The 15,581-nt window shown below is 40.9% G+C and overlaps 1 protein-coding gene across 2 annotated transcripts in view; it reads left to right on the top strand.

Annotated features, from left to right (window-relative positions):
* The window catches only part of trhde.2 (thyrotropin releasing hormone degrading enzyme, tandem duplicate 2), a 222,734-nt gene that overhangs the window by 12,650 nt on the left and 194,503 nt on the right, over positions 1–15,581 (top strand). The window lies entirely within an intron of this gene.

Raw genomic sequence — 15,581 nt, forward strand, 5'->3', positions numbered from 1 at the left:
CGCTGCAGCTGAGCCACAAACCACACCCTTCAAAAATGACACTTCTATTTTCAGTCTAACAACGAATGGTTTAGAGTCAAAGACCAGCTGGAAGCAGCAGAATCTGGATGTTCCAGGTAAGGAAGAAGAAAATGGCTGAAGACTTTTTAACCCTTTAAGACCTACCATAGAACCAAGTCCGCCAGAGCTTATCTTTATATTTTTACATGCTGTAGTTTTTGGGAGCATTTCAAGTTGCTGTACATCAATACAACTACTATAGCCCAAATTTTAATAATATGTATGCATTAAGTCCATAGTAACTACATAAATTGCAAAAAAGTGCAATAAAGTACAAAAAAATGGAAAATCGTTTTTGGTTTTTTTCCATATATTTCTACTTAGAGAAATTTAAGAGGTTTATCCCTCAAAACTGTAAATACAAAAAAGTTGCACAAAATAGTTTCCCACCACAGGAAATTTATTATGAGTGTCTTCATAGTTTTATTTTTGAGATACACCAATTTTTATATACTGCAGGAAAAACGAAAATAAATATTACAATCCAAATTTGCAATAAAAAAGGATATGCATCAAAATAAACTATTTCCAGCAGTGCAATTTGAGTTCTAAGCATCCCAGAAACTATTCAGAAAAGCATAAAGTCAAACATAACTTTTAAAAACACCAGTGTAGGCTTATAAGGCCCCGAAGGTAAAAAAACTACATTTTTCCGCAAAATGACGTCACTTCCGGTTTCGGGCAAGTAATGGTGGACATGTGATTGTTTGCACTGACTTTTATTCCAACGTAGGAAGTGTTTTGAACAGCTGATCGGATTGGCAAAGCGTGTTTCTGGAATATTATATTTTTGTTGCTGCAAGTGCTTTTTATGCAATTTTTGCAAAGCTTTATGTGGAAGGAAACCGTGACCTAGGGCAAGCTGATGGCATAAGATGTAAGTACAACTCCTCCGGTTTCATATGCAAAAAAAATCATTGCGCTAGCTTACGTGGTTCCGGTTCTACAGGGATTTAAAAATAGTTACGCAGCGTGCCCGCTCCGACTGGTTTTAGGTAGAAATGATTGTGCTCAGCTGTTACCTCACCATCCCCTAACCAACAGAGCTAGGGTTAAAGGTTGGGATTGGGTTAGGTAATATCTACTCCTTTTTTTAAAAGGTTTTGTGTAACTAGAGAACCCAAATGCAGACAGTGTGGAGTTCTCCTTGTGCCTGTTTATGACAGATTCTTTCCGGATTCTCTGGGTACTCTGGGTTCCTTAGGAAGTCTAAATACATATAAGTAAGGTGTGAAAGTGTGAATGGTTATCTCTCTTTATGTGGCCTGTGAATGACTGGAAAACTCTTCAGGATATATCCTGTCTTCCCCGATGACAACTGCAGTTTGGAATATCGATGTAACAAAAATATATATGTAGCTGATTTTTGGGAAAGCGGTGTCACGTGTACTGAAAAACCCAGTTTATTTAGGGAAACATTTTCACATTTTCAGAGCTCAAGGCAGCTCTCTTTTTTGTTACTATGTGACCTGCAAGTGAGAACAGTCTCTCACATGGGAGAGAAGTGGCAGGACTAACCAAATACTTGCGGGCCAGGACAGACGGCTGTGGGTGGGTCGCTGCTCGACTGGACCACCACTGCAGTGGGCGGTCTGTCTCGCTGATGGTGGATATTGCTCTGTACAAACTCAGGGCCCTGTTACACAGGGCTTCCTCATCTGAATCAGAGTCTGAAGACAATGAAGAGAGGAGGAGGCTCTTTGTCTGTGGTGGCATCTTTACACTGTTCCTGCAACAGTCCAGAGCAATCCATTTTCCAAGAGAATTTGTAAGTTTGTCCGATGTTGACTAATGCTGGGCTTACACTGTGCGAATTTTGGCCCATTTTGAGCCGATTTTTGAGTCGTGCAACCGTTTTGGTGATCGGCCCGAGTTTGGCCTTCATCGTGCGTCGTGCATTGTGTAGTATACGTGGGGTAACAAGAAGCGATTAACACCTCACGACCAGCTCCCGATCATCAATCGCTTGGTCGGGAGGATTTCAAACAGGTTTGAAATCCTCCCGACCGTCATGAGGGTGTCACCGCAGCCGCTCACACTGCGCACGGGCAAACACATAAATGTCGGTGAAAAGACGGAGCAGCACGGCTGTGCAGCGTGTGATCTGGACACAAGCGATGGAGGCACTTGTAGGACTTTGGAAAGCTCATCCGAGCCTTTTCGATGTGGCCTCACAAAATTATCACGACCACAACAACCGTGAAAATAGTTGGATTTACATTGCTGCTCAATCACAGCTGCCTGATCAATGTTTTTCATTAGCACTTTAGCAAAGTTGATGGTGGTGATGTGCGTGTCTTTGTGAGTGAGAGACAGAGAGGGAGAGCGAGCGACAGATTTTCTGTTATAACCTTAATTTTTATGGACGCACAGTGTGAGCACTCAGGTCGCATCAGAGCATCGGGCCGTATAGTGTGAGACCCTGCATCGTGACCTATGAACTTGTAACCCCTGCGAGTCAATCGTACAGTTTGAGCAGGAGCTGAATCGCGCGACTGAAAAAATCGCACAGTGTCTGCCCAGCTTTACTGATTTTGGTCCTGAAGCCAGTCATTTCAATAAGTTTGGGCTGCCAACACCTTTTGTTGGTTCTCGTACTGCGAGCGCTAACAGCTCCCACAGTTTCTGTGCTCGCTGCAACATGTTTTGTATTTAGATGGTACCGCAAGGTTGAAGTGCTTCGGTGCCATGCAAACTCCTTTTTGCACAGTTTGCACGAAACACTGCTTTTATCAAGGCTTCCGTCAAGTAGTCTTTTGAAAGAAACTTGTCTCTGATCAGTCCTACCAATGCGATGCCTTCTGAGGCTTTGTAGCTCTGATGTTTGGATCACTGTAATCGGTATACCAGGAAATCGTGCATTGACAAAAGTTCCCATTTGCTTGGAATGCAAAGTGCGATTAAAAGCGTTATTTTTTTTCTGAAACGCGTCATTTAAAAAAAAAAAACATAATTAATTGCAATTAACGCATTACATTCACACCCCTAGTTACAATAGAGTTTGGAGAGAATTTGCCAGATTCATATGTAACATTTTTTTGTAGAAAGCCAAACCTTTCAGCCTGGATGATAGCGAGGTTCTTTGGTTGCCGCCTGCATCCCTCCTCATATAATTTCCTTAAGGATTACGATTCTGATTCGGAAAGCCGACGACACCAGTGAAGGTGGTTCTGCACTGAAGAAACTGAGCATTCACCTTCAACATATAGGAAAAGAGGGGGCTGCTAGCCCAAAGATAATTCAAAAGGTGAGAGACCAGTTGCAGATGAAGTGGGTGAATTGTAAGCGTATTCAGCCCACGCCAGTTGACTGCTCCAGGTGGATGGGTTGGATGATACTGCACATCGGAGGGTTGGTTCATTCTCTCGGTATGCTCATTAGTCTGAAGATGAAACCCAGAGGAGAGACTAACCTGGGCTAAGAACAGAACTCCTTCCACATGCTGGAAGTGAATTGAGGACCCCGATCAGAAACGATATCCATGGGGATCCCATGAAGCCAAAACACATGATCTGTGGTGAGTTGATCTGTCTCGACGGCAAATAGAAGCTTTAAGTCATAAGTACATCTTTTTTAAGACACCCAAGATAAAACTTATAAAATTCTTAGGAAGGAAGGATGAAAAATTCCTGTCTGAAGTTTACGAAAATATCCAAATTGCTCTTTTTGAGTAGAAGTGAGCAAAGAATAAATGAGGTCAACTTCTTCATGTTATCTTGTGTAAAATTGCTTCTGCCTTCACGTGCTTGCACAGAGCTTGATCTGGATATAATGCATTTTTGCACGAGTTCTTTTTAAGCCTCTGCAACAAAGGTCAAGCTCACTGACCATCCTGCATCTAATTCATATATGAAAGCAATATATCAGCAATGCCTTGAGGGATATTTACTAATATATAATTTGGCACAAACATTCACTTAAATTCAACAATGAACTGATTAGCATTTCGTAGTAAAAGGTCAAGGTCCCTGTGAGCTTGCAAAAGATGTTTTTGGCAATAACTCAAGATTTCACATTCACATTGTGATTAAGTTTTACTGAAATAGGATACAATGAGGGAGTGATGACATTTATATATCAAAGGTCAAATCTGGTTAGACACCCGTGTAATTTACAGCCTGACTCGGTGGCAGGGAGGCCTTCCATGGCCAAGGTTTTTGTTATGCTGAGTTTTGGATTCCTGTTTTATCTGGTTGTGGTCTCATTTCTACTTTTGCTTCCTGTTTTTTTCCTTCCTCTCTCATTATCTGACCAACCTTTACTGGCTTCACCTGCTGTTGTCTTTTTCACCTGTGCTTTGCTCCCTCCTGTGTCTCATTGTATAATTGGCTCACAGTGTGTATATATAATACTGTCTCCTGTCAGATTCTAATGCTCATTTTCCTGATTTGTGTAACCATTATAGATTCTTCTGTGATGTAGACTTTTTTTTCCCCAAGTAAAGACTTGGAAACTTTCTGTCACATCATCCTGTTTGCCTGTTTCCATGATCCTTGTTCCCAGTGTATAAGGATGAGAACAAGGACCATTTCTGTGTTCAAATGCATTATTCTATTCTTTCATGAGTAATTATTCCTTTTGGTGAACGGTTGCTTGAAGTTTGTAGTGTGCCTACAAGTACAGTTGGGGTCCTAGACTTAACTACAACAATTATTCGAGCTTTTGGCTGCTTGGTTATTCTACTTCATTCATAGTCAGAAACTCTGGATATAAGTGTCAGAAATTAGCTTGCTTAAAAAAGGTTTTAAGCTCAACCTTACAGTGATCAGCTTAGCCATTCAGGACGAGTTCAGAGTGGAGCTGCTACTCCTCTCCATCAAAGGAGTAAGTTTGGACATCAGATTAGGATGCCTTTTGGGCACCTTGTATGGGAGGTTTATCAGACTTGTCTATATAGGAGCAGCTGCAGACTCACAACACACTGGAGATTAAGCCTCTTGGAATGGCTTGAGAAGACCTCAGTATTCCCTAGGAAACCCCAGTCTCATAGCAAAATGTGAAATATTCATGACAAAGCTCATGTACCAAAAAATAGAATATGGAAAAAAAATGTGTCAAGTCTGGCAGTCAAACCATGGTCTCTGGTGTGAGTGGTGAAAACATTCATGATGCCACCCACTCCTCTGCTTCCAAATGCAGACTTCTGGCCCTCTAAAAGTGGAAAATATTCACTTTGTGTACATGGACATGAATCAGTAGACATGAAAATGGTCTGATGGAAAAATTGTGTTCATGCAAATGGTGGAAGGGGGAAATTCCAGGAACACATTAAATAGATTAAATGTCCTCACTATTTCATGAACTGCAATAAGACTGTTGCCCTGGAAGAAGAAATGGCCAGGAAGAGGGAGGTCTGTCCACATTCCTTCATCATGGATCGATTTGTAGCTAATAGTTGGTTGCTATAGAACATTCCAGACTATGGTTGCTTAAGTAATCCTCTAATGTATTTACCATAACCTCAGATGTTAATCACAATATCCTTGGCTCTCACTGGTAGTAGTTACAATCACGCAGATCAAAGTTGAGGAAAGGTTAACTCAAGGTCAGCTCACTTCATGTTGACTTTCTCTGATCTCATGTAGATGGAAGAATGAAGTCCTTCATCTCAAAATCAACCCAGAAAATCTACCAAGTAACAGGTTCTTCATCATTAAACACACGCAGACGACTTGTACAAGTCATACTACATCCAATCATATCGAATTGTTCTGTCAACCATATTTAAAAATGTAGTATACGAGGCAAAAACAGTTTGTACATTTGTAATGAGCTTGAAAATCAATATTTTGTACAACCACTGATATTATTCAGCACAGTCTGAACTTTCTGAGGCGGCTTTCTTTAAATAGTCTTCGGAAATAGTTTGCCAGGCTTCTTGAAGCACATTCAAAGCTCTTCTTTGGATATTCCTGCCTTTTGTTCTGTTTGCTGTGTCTGTTTCTTTGTCTGCTTCAACAACAACAACAACAACAACAACAACAACAACAACAACAACAACATAAATGCTCTGGATGCAGGACACTCCCTTGTTCTTTATTTCCTTTTTATTCTCAATTACATGTGTGGCAGTAGTTGAGAGCTGATTATCACCTTCTCTCCTTTGAGGATTGTGTGACACTCTTGAGGCAGGTAATCACACACAGCTGATCACACTTTACCTAACAAGCATCATTATCTTCCTCCATCCACAGTTGCAGAACTGGTTTTCTTCAGGTGAGCAAACTAATGTTCCATTCTGTTGTTTGAGTTTGGCTCTGGGGAGGCCAGTCCATGACTATTAGTATTCCTTTGTGTTGTGTTTACTGTGTTTGGAAGTCATTACCATTGACATACTTTCCAGATGGTGTGGATCAAAATCTGACGGTACTTTTGTGTGCTCATAATTCCATCAGTTTTAACAAGATCTCACGCACCACTGACTTAAATGTAGCCCCAAACCATGGCAGAGCCTCTTTGACATTTTTCATATTTTTAACTAAAGAAATGGAAACAAACTGTGTTTTGTGACAGGCTTGTTATAACAAAGATAAAGATACAATTTAAATTTTGTTCTTTGGTAGATTGTCGACGTGTCGGTAGTGTGTTGTGTTAAGTCCATGTCCAAAGAAAAACTTTTTAGACCTTCAGAAAGCCTGGGGATCTGTTGCTCAAGACTCTTGCACAGTGTTGTGAACACTTTTTCACCTTCACACCAGCTCCTCCTTCTGTGCCTCACAATCAGTTGTCCTGTGTGGCACTGATACAGTGGCTGTTCTGTTCAGTGCTGGAGCTCACTCCAACTTAGTGAAGGCATATAGGAGCACACCTGCAAGTGGAAGGTTGCGGGAGCTCCCAGAGTAGATCCAGACCACCAGATATATGACAGCATGTGGAAATAACGTTCCTCTGACTTTAGGGTTCCTGACTGAAATCGGATTGTGATCTGTCATTACTGCACAGCCCCATGCCTCATAACACAACCAATCAGATTCCTGTATTGGAGAACTCACCGAGAACTCAAAATCATCTGTTGCTGAGAGAAGGATGTACTTTGGTTTTATACTCTTGCTGGTTTTCTCCATGACTTTGTAAAATGCTTTCATGTTCCTCCAGTGGCTCACAGCCCGAGTACGACTGAGAGGAGCAGGAAGCCAGATGATGATATCCTTATCGTCATCCTTTTAATTATCATTTTTATCTTAATCTCCTTTTTTCTTGTACATCCTTGCCTCCTACTTTCTTGTTACCTAAATACACTTGGAGAACTGAAATCTGACAAACTAAGCCCCGCCCCCACCCCCTCCGCCTCCACCCAGCCACACTGTCTCACCCATCAGTCGCATATTTTACACCGAAGATGATGAATCAGCCTCTTCAGCGGCTTCCTGTGTAAAAGTATAGCAGCAACACACACACACACACACACACACACACACACACACACACACACACACACACACACACACACACACACACACACACAGCAGTCTTTTCAATATGAAGGAAGGGAATTGCAATTTGAGACATTGGTTAAAGAGATCACTGTGTCCAGTTTGGTGAGTGTGTGTGTGTGTGTGTGTGTGTGTGTGTGTGTGTGTGTGTGTGTCTGTGTGATGGAGAGTGTGAGGATGGATATAGAAATGAAACACAGTCACTGTGAAAAGCACCTGACTCAACAGTTTCCCCTTCACTCACATCTGTGAATCTAAATGAGGTGTGTGTTTCTGTCTCTCCTCTATGTGTGTGTGTGTGTGTGTGTGTGTGTGTTCGATGTGTGTTCGATGTGTCATTCACACACCTGCTCTCTTCTTCGGTGGTGTCCCCAGACAATATATTGGGAAACATTACAGCAGGAAATGATGTCATTTCCATCTCTGCTGCGTTTCTGGAGGCGAAGCATTGTCACATGCATTAATGCATGAGTGTGTGTGTGTGTGTGTGTGTGTGTGTGTGTGTGTGTGTGTGTGTGTGTGTGTGTGTGTGTTTGTTTATCTGTTGTCGTTGTCCAGGGCAACGGTATAGGCCTGCTTGTCAATCAGGATTACTGTTACAACAAGCGTTACTTTGGCAGCAGTGACTGTTGGCAACCTGCTGGGTGTCACGTTAGTGTTGTGTATGTGTGTGTGTGTGTGTGTGTGTGTGTGCACGTTACAGACTCATCCTCCTCTTTAATAGATACTCTCTTTATCTCGTCCCTCTCAGGCTTTCTCCATTATTCTCTCTCTCTCTTTCTTCCAGTCGGCCTCGCTCACCCTCTCTTTATTATTCCCGGTTTCTCTCTCTCTGTCTCCCTTTCGTCACCTCCTCCCTCCCTTCGTCCATTCTTCCTCTCTCCCCGCTCCCCTTGGTCATCATGTCTCCATAGCATGTGTCAGGTTCTTTTCTTCTATCTTCTTCCCTTCCTTTCTCCTCACCTCCTGTTTCCACTTTTCTTTTCCACTTCTTCTGCTTACTGTCTTTTCCTTCTCCTTCTCCTTTCCCAGCCCTCCTACTCCAAGTGTCTACTTCTCATCGTCTGCCCCCTCTTTTTTTCTTTCACTCAGCATCCAAACTGCTTTGTTACAGCTGTTTCTCATCTTGGTCCTACCTCTGTTGTCTCCTGTATGCCTTTTGCTTTCTGCTTTTTCTTCCTTCCTTACTTACACTCTGCTCCAACCCTCATCTTTGTCCCCTCTCCTACTCCCATTTTTTTTTGGTAGTAACAATTTCGTTTTATCATCTTCCTTTTGGATTTTTTTTGTGTCCTCTCTTCTTCTTATTACTCCACCTGAATTGCACAGACACCCCGTACTCTCCTCCTCCTGTTTCCTTCCTTTCATCTCTCCTTCCACAAACTTCGGGAGCAAAATGCACCATTGTGATAACAAAGTTTTCACAGGGATTATTTCCTCAGGTTTGAGCTTATTCCTGTGTCTGTCAGGTGACTGACAGACAAACGTAACGAAGCTCAGATATGGAAACATTCAGCTCGGCTAAAAGAAATCCAGAGGAAACAGAAAGTTTGCCCGTGTTTATTGTGGATTATCTCGCCACGGATGCCGTTTCATAAACTTGAAAAAAGTCGAAGTAAAAATGGCTTCCCGTGAAAACTTCTCCCTGCAGGCGGCCGACCTGTCGGCTTCGACTTCAGAAGATTATCCTTTAACCCCCTGAACCCTGATTCCACCTTAAATTTCTCCTTTGATAAGTTTGAAAGGTTCAAAGACTAAAACAAAATCCAGCTTCATATGACACCATCACATATTCTGTATGGATTTATTCCAAGGCGTGAGTTCGGTGTGTTGAAGCTTTGAAATCAGAGCCAGAGAGGAGATAAGTTCAGGGCAAATTCGAATATGATGAATTAAATTAAGGGTCTCTTCACGGGTAATTTAAAGCCACTGCAATTCTGCTTAACCAACCACGCTTAATGACATAATTTTATTTTTGGAGGCAAATGGAGCAAATTGGGGTTAAAAGGGAAAGCTATGATTTGTATCGTTAAACGCTAAAGATTTGGCAGCTGGTAGAGATTATTTTGTGTCTTTGTGTTTAGGCACTTTTACACATCACAGAAAGATTATTTTCAATAAGCACTTCAGTGGCTTGGAGCCTTTCCACACAGGAAAGCAGGAGGCAGGGAGAGCAGCAGCAAGAGGAGGGATCGGTGAGAACAGATACACTGCATGGATGTGAAGCTGGGTTTGAGGTGGGTTTCAAAGCAGCTTGCAGAGCAGCTTGAGGGAGTGGAAATGCAAAAAGGTACCCGCTGAGCCAGTGGTCATGGGCTGGCGCTGACATCAGCTCATTGGCTGGAATTTCTTCTAAGATGAACTTTGTGGCCTGCCTGAACTGATGCTGTCGAAGCATCAGTCAGCTGCTGCAGAAAAAAAGACAACTAGTGTCATCATTATCACATGACTGAGCCTCCTACATTTACATCTGTGTATGTGCTTGCACAAATACACATTTATGTATGTTTTGTTCTTTCCAGGCATTTTATTCAGCAGTTCCAATCGATAGCGCTGTAGATTGCAGAGGATCCCGCCTCGCAGTTAGACAAAGTAACCTAGCGGTAAGTTAGCAGGTAGTGGTACAGGTCATCTACTAATCGAAAGGTCAGTGCTCCCCCACTCTACGTGTCCATGGGCAACAGGTTGCCCCCAATGCATCCATCAAAATGTGAATGTGTACATGAAGGGTGCAGAATGAAAGCACTGAAACATTTTTAAAGTGCTGCATGAACACCAGTTCATTCAAAACAGGAACCTACGAGTCTGAGGTAGACTAGGACCGATCATGTCCCTTCACTCTTCAACTCCTTTCAAGCTCTGCATTGCCTGCTGGGTAATACACGTAGGATCACTACTCGTAGGACTTGGACGTTTTGGAATAGAGAGTCGATCCAGACTTCGTGTACAACAGTACTGGTTCCCCCTGTCATCACTGGTTGACAGGAGGATTGTCGGCTGGTAAATAAAAAGCTGATTTCAAACAATGTATCAGAGAGAGAATTGCTGTATATACATTAAAATCTAACTCATGGTTCTAATTATCTAACAAAAAATATTAACCCGTAATTAACTGATTTAACAGAGCAGCCAGCATGGCACGCAACAATCGATCAAACAAAGATTATTAATTATTATGCATTTACAAATGATGTCACTAAACGACATTTTGGCTAACGCTAGCTGTCTGTCAGCAGCTGGAGAAATTTTTGTGCTGTAAGGACAGAAAATAAAGATGGAAAATGAAGAAATGAGAAGAACTAAGAGGAAGGAGACGTGTCTGCTGTCTGGACATTTTTTGGTCTTTAAAAATGAGACGTTTGCTGTCCTGTCCTCGCTCTCTCACACGGTTAGGGCTCAGCAGCTCGTTTACACACTGAAGCAGGTGAAGTGAAGATAACTTGTAACTGGGGGCTAATTGGTGTTTCTCCCTAGTCCTGCATAATTCTAGCTGCAAAGTTTGGAAGAATAACTGCACTTCGCTTCTCCTCTGTGGGAATATTAACGAGGATGAGTCGGCAAAAGGAAATCTTAAATAGTTAAACGAAAATAGCCCCAAATCACTATTTAGTCCTTTAGCCTTACTTATTGTTTAACCTAAAAAACAGGAATGTCTGGCTCAGTTTTTACTTTTTTGATGGTGAGATTAAAATATTTGTTTAATATTCTGTAAACTCCTGACAGGCAAATAATCCACCAGAGTGTGATATACTGTGATACCCTTGCATTGGTTATATGTTTAATGTGATGGTGTACAAACGCTTTCAGACACAACCTGAGCATTTGAGCCTAAACTGCAGTTTCAGCGACTGAATGCAGTGAAATGAATGAATTATCTGCACATCCTCTGTAGTGATGACGTACAGCCCTTCAATATTATGTCTCCAGGTCCAAGCCTCTGCTGCGTTGGCTGAACCTCTCATCCTTTCAATGTGCTGCAGTGCTGTGTGCCTTGTTTCTTGAAAAGCGATGAATCCTAAAAAGCTATTCAGTTGTAATTCTGCCTCTGTATAGCTTTTTTTTTACAGAACAATTCATGCATAGTGCACCTTTAGGCAAGTTTTTAACCCCTTAGTCTATCATATTTGATAAGTGCAGCTTTTCATGAGTTTTTGAGACTTCTACACCATCAGAAAAACCAAAATAAGTTGCACAACACATTTTAAAACATTTTTTTAAATGCCCGATTTAGCAAATGCGATACAAATTAAAAACCATTCATGGAAAATAACATGTACTTAATTTTTTAAACAAATTTGTCAGTTTGTTCAGTAAACTTATGTTTCAGACTATAAAAGGTTTTAAAAGCACGTGTGGCCCAGGCTCACCGATAGTTTAACGCCTTTCAGAGTAACTAAAGTTTTAATATGAACATCAAATTCACATTATTATAGCAAATACTTCACAGAAAGCAGCAACACGTGAATTACTAATACTTATGTCTGGATGGTGTCAGGTCAGAGGCTCCCTGGGTTGAAATTTTGTTGCTTTTGGTGCTTTTTTTATGGCATCTGACAGCACATCAGGCACTTCTTAGGTCTTTTCCTCGCTGATTCATGTTTGATTGACGCAGTTCCTCTAATGTCCATGTGAGGCTCTGATAGACTCCTTAATCTCTGCCTAACTTCTTTGTCCTGTTTCTCTCACCACCAGCCGATTACACCAGAACTGAACTGATTTAAACATCCATGGCTAGTGTCACGGTGGTCATGCCCATCTTTTACAGCCTGTGCCCTCAGTGTGTGCTTTTCTTTTCTTGTCTTGTCTGAGCCATGACCTATTAAATGAGCAGCCATGTAGTAACCATGCTCAGAGGGGTAAAAACATCAATAAATTAAGTTAACAACTTCACTAACCATCCAAAACGTCACTGCTTGGTCTAGTTTTTCGTCTTTGCTATTTGCTATTATTATAGGCTTTTTACTGTTTATTATATGCGATCAAACAAGTCACAGCATCATCGGGACATGCAGTGATAAGTTTGTAGAATCTCAGCATTTCACTCCCACAGTATCTGTTCTCATATTATCCCCAATAAAGAGCAGCCTTTGTAAGGCTGGAAACGGAGAGCTGAGAGAGAAACTCAAAGGCAGGTTTCAACACTAAGGTTGTCGAAACGTCTAACAGCAGCTGTGAAGCATTTCGAAGTCCCAGTATTTTCAATCTTGTTCCCAGTGAAGAGAAATTGGTTTCTGTTGGGTTTTACAACAAGTTTGACTATGTTACATGTAAGGAGACACAGCAGGTTGGCTTCATGCTTTTGCCCTGAGGCAAAAAAAGCAAAGCAGCTACGCGAGGTTTCATCAGACTACAGTGCAGCAGTCCTATTTTTTTCTTTTTTTTTGCTTTGTGTAAAATGTATTTATACTCCTCTGTGAGTCACTCTCATTCAGGCTGTGGACTTTACCTCTGACAACAGGACTGTTCATGTTGTACAAGATGTCCAGAGAGAATATTCCAGAGTTCTCTGGATGTAGATGAAGCTGTAGAGAAAAATATCTGGTTTGTTGTATCTCAGCTCTTTGACTGCATGTGTGAGTCATCTTCAAGACTTTGGGGAGTGCATTGGGAACAAAAGAAGACGACATTAGAGGACTGAAACAATGATAACAAAATGATATCTAAATTTAGGTATGGATTTATGTGTTTACCAATATTTATTCATTTAAATTATGTAGTTTTCCAATTGATTTCTTCAAATCTGAATTTCATTTAGGCATTGATAAATGATTTTTTTGGTCCTGTTTTTTTTATTTTTTTTTACAATTTGCAACACTGTGCAATTTTCATTAACTGATGCCTAAACCTAAAAGAACCAAAACAAAAATCCATTACTATTATTATTTTTATTATTTAATAATGATAATAATAATAATAATAATAATAATAATGACAATAATAATAATAATACTTTCAATAGCATTTTTTGATATAATTTATTTCCTTTTTTTAATTACTGGCAGTTTTGGTCCAACATAGAGTTGTTCACGTTGCACATGGAAGTACAGTTGAGTTCTTTGTGTATTTTGTTATGAAACCTGAGCCCTTGGTTTGAAACAATGCACCAATATTACAGGGAAAACTGTCATGAAGAGGAATGATCTGAACACTGGCTGAACAGCTAGCTTTGGTCTCAAATGGATCCAGGTAATTAAAGGCAATTTAAATTATAGTCAACGTGAACACAGAGAGAAGTCGAACCCTGGCAGCAGTATTGTGTTCAACCAAATTACGAGCAGCTGTAGTGGAACAACGAGCAACCATTTTTTCTCACCGCCTGCTTTAAAAAACACATTTTCTCCTGCGATGATGACGATGACAGCAGCCTGCTGTGATTGACTCAGGTATCACATGTATGGATGCACAGACCCCAGCATGGATGGAGAAAGAGAGAGGAATGAGAGATTAAAATGTGGTGAAAGGAGGGAGAAAAATAGGATCAAGAGGAGGACGAGAGGACTTTGAGAAAAAGAGAAGAATGGAATAAAAGTAAAGACTTGTGGCAACATAAAGGCACTGTGCTTCAACCTAATTAGACTGCAAATTTTCTGGACCTAGTCTTGGTGAATGCACCCATGAGGTCCTCTAATTTAAAGCAAGACTAAAGGCATAACAGCACGTTACTATAAGATGGAGAGTTGAATTCATAAGCACTAAAACGGCAGGACTTTGCTTCAGTTAAGTATACTCAGGGGTTTTCCTGCTTGGTGTGGCCAGCCTGTCTTCCCCCATCTCTGTATAGTTTTCATGTCTCAGCTTTCCCACTGAAGCACAACTTGGACATAACTATGTTGTAACCTACGCCACTGGAAACCCTCTTAATCCAATGTTGTAACCTTCCATTTAATGTGACCTTCCCCTCCTAAGAAATGTATCTGCAGGTCGGGTTGACGTAGCCAGCAATGACTTATCAGCGTGGAAGGTGATGGCATGGTTATGTCAATGTAGATTTTCCGCTGAAGCATAAATTGGCCATTAATTGCATCTTCTAATTCCTTTTTACTTTGTTAGTTTCCTTGTGTTTTTTTTCTCCTGTTTTTGTCAAATCAAATGTCGTGCATCTCTCTTTGCACTCCCATATTATATTCTTGTTATTTTTTTTTATTTTATATTTGGGCATATTGTTTGACTTCATCTTTTGGGTCTTTTGTTATCAGCCTAATGAATTGCTTATTTTTTGTGGTCTTATGTTGGTCCTCCGTACACCATTCCTATGACTGGGCTCATAAAATAATGTTTAAAGCCTACATTTTTCCTCCAAAAGGCCAACAGCACTCAAGCCAATGGCCAAGACTTGATATGTCAACTGAATGTCGGTTGGTTGACAGTTTGGTTTGAACAGGAAAGGAGAAATCAGTAAAGTTTATAAGAGAGAGGAAGAAGCGTTGGGAAAAAATCACACCACACAATAGTGGACAGTTTTCCTTGTTTTCAAAATTGCCTCTAATTCATAACAGAAAAGGTCTTTGTGTCCTCGGACATCTGTCTTCTCTGTGGCATTCTGCAACAGCACCAGAAACAGCACCAGTAGTGACATAGTTACAACAATGAGACATTGGTCTGTGGATTATGAGGTGAGAGGCCTCAGGAAGCTGTGGTTTGTCTCATGTGTGGTACAGGCTCACAGTCACAGTCTTGTTATTTTAGCCTTAGTTTTCAACATACCATACTCTAATTTAAAGGTTGATAGTTCGAGTTCTTAGGTAGTTCTTGACTTTATTCCTCTAGTCTGCAAGCCAAAGCGTCCTTGGGGAGGATATTGAAACCCACTAAAACAAAAAGATGCATCCCTCAGTTACTGGGATCTGTTAGTCCTGCATGTGCAGAACAAAAGAGTTGTATGTGTGTGAACTTTGTAAAGTGCTTTCAAGTGCTGTATAAAGCACTTCCATTTACTTGTCGATATTGAGGTGCTTTGTTTCATTTTTACTGGCATTCATAACTGCTGATATCTCATTCTTTATATTTATTTACCTCTAAACATCAGCTACGTTGCCAGTGACCTGTTAAGGGTCGTATTACCTTCACATTTAGCTCTTATATGGAACT

Source organism: Oreochromis aureus, linkage group 17 (genome assembly GCF_013358895.1).
Source record: "Oreochromis aureus strain Israel breed Guangdong linkage group 17, ZZ_aureus, whole genome shotgun sequence".
Classification (NCBI taxonomy): domain Eukaryota; kingdom Metazoa; phylum Chordata; class Actinopteri; order Cichliformes; family Cichlidae; genus Oreochromis; species Oreochromis aureus.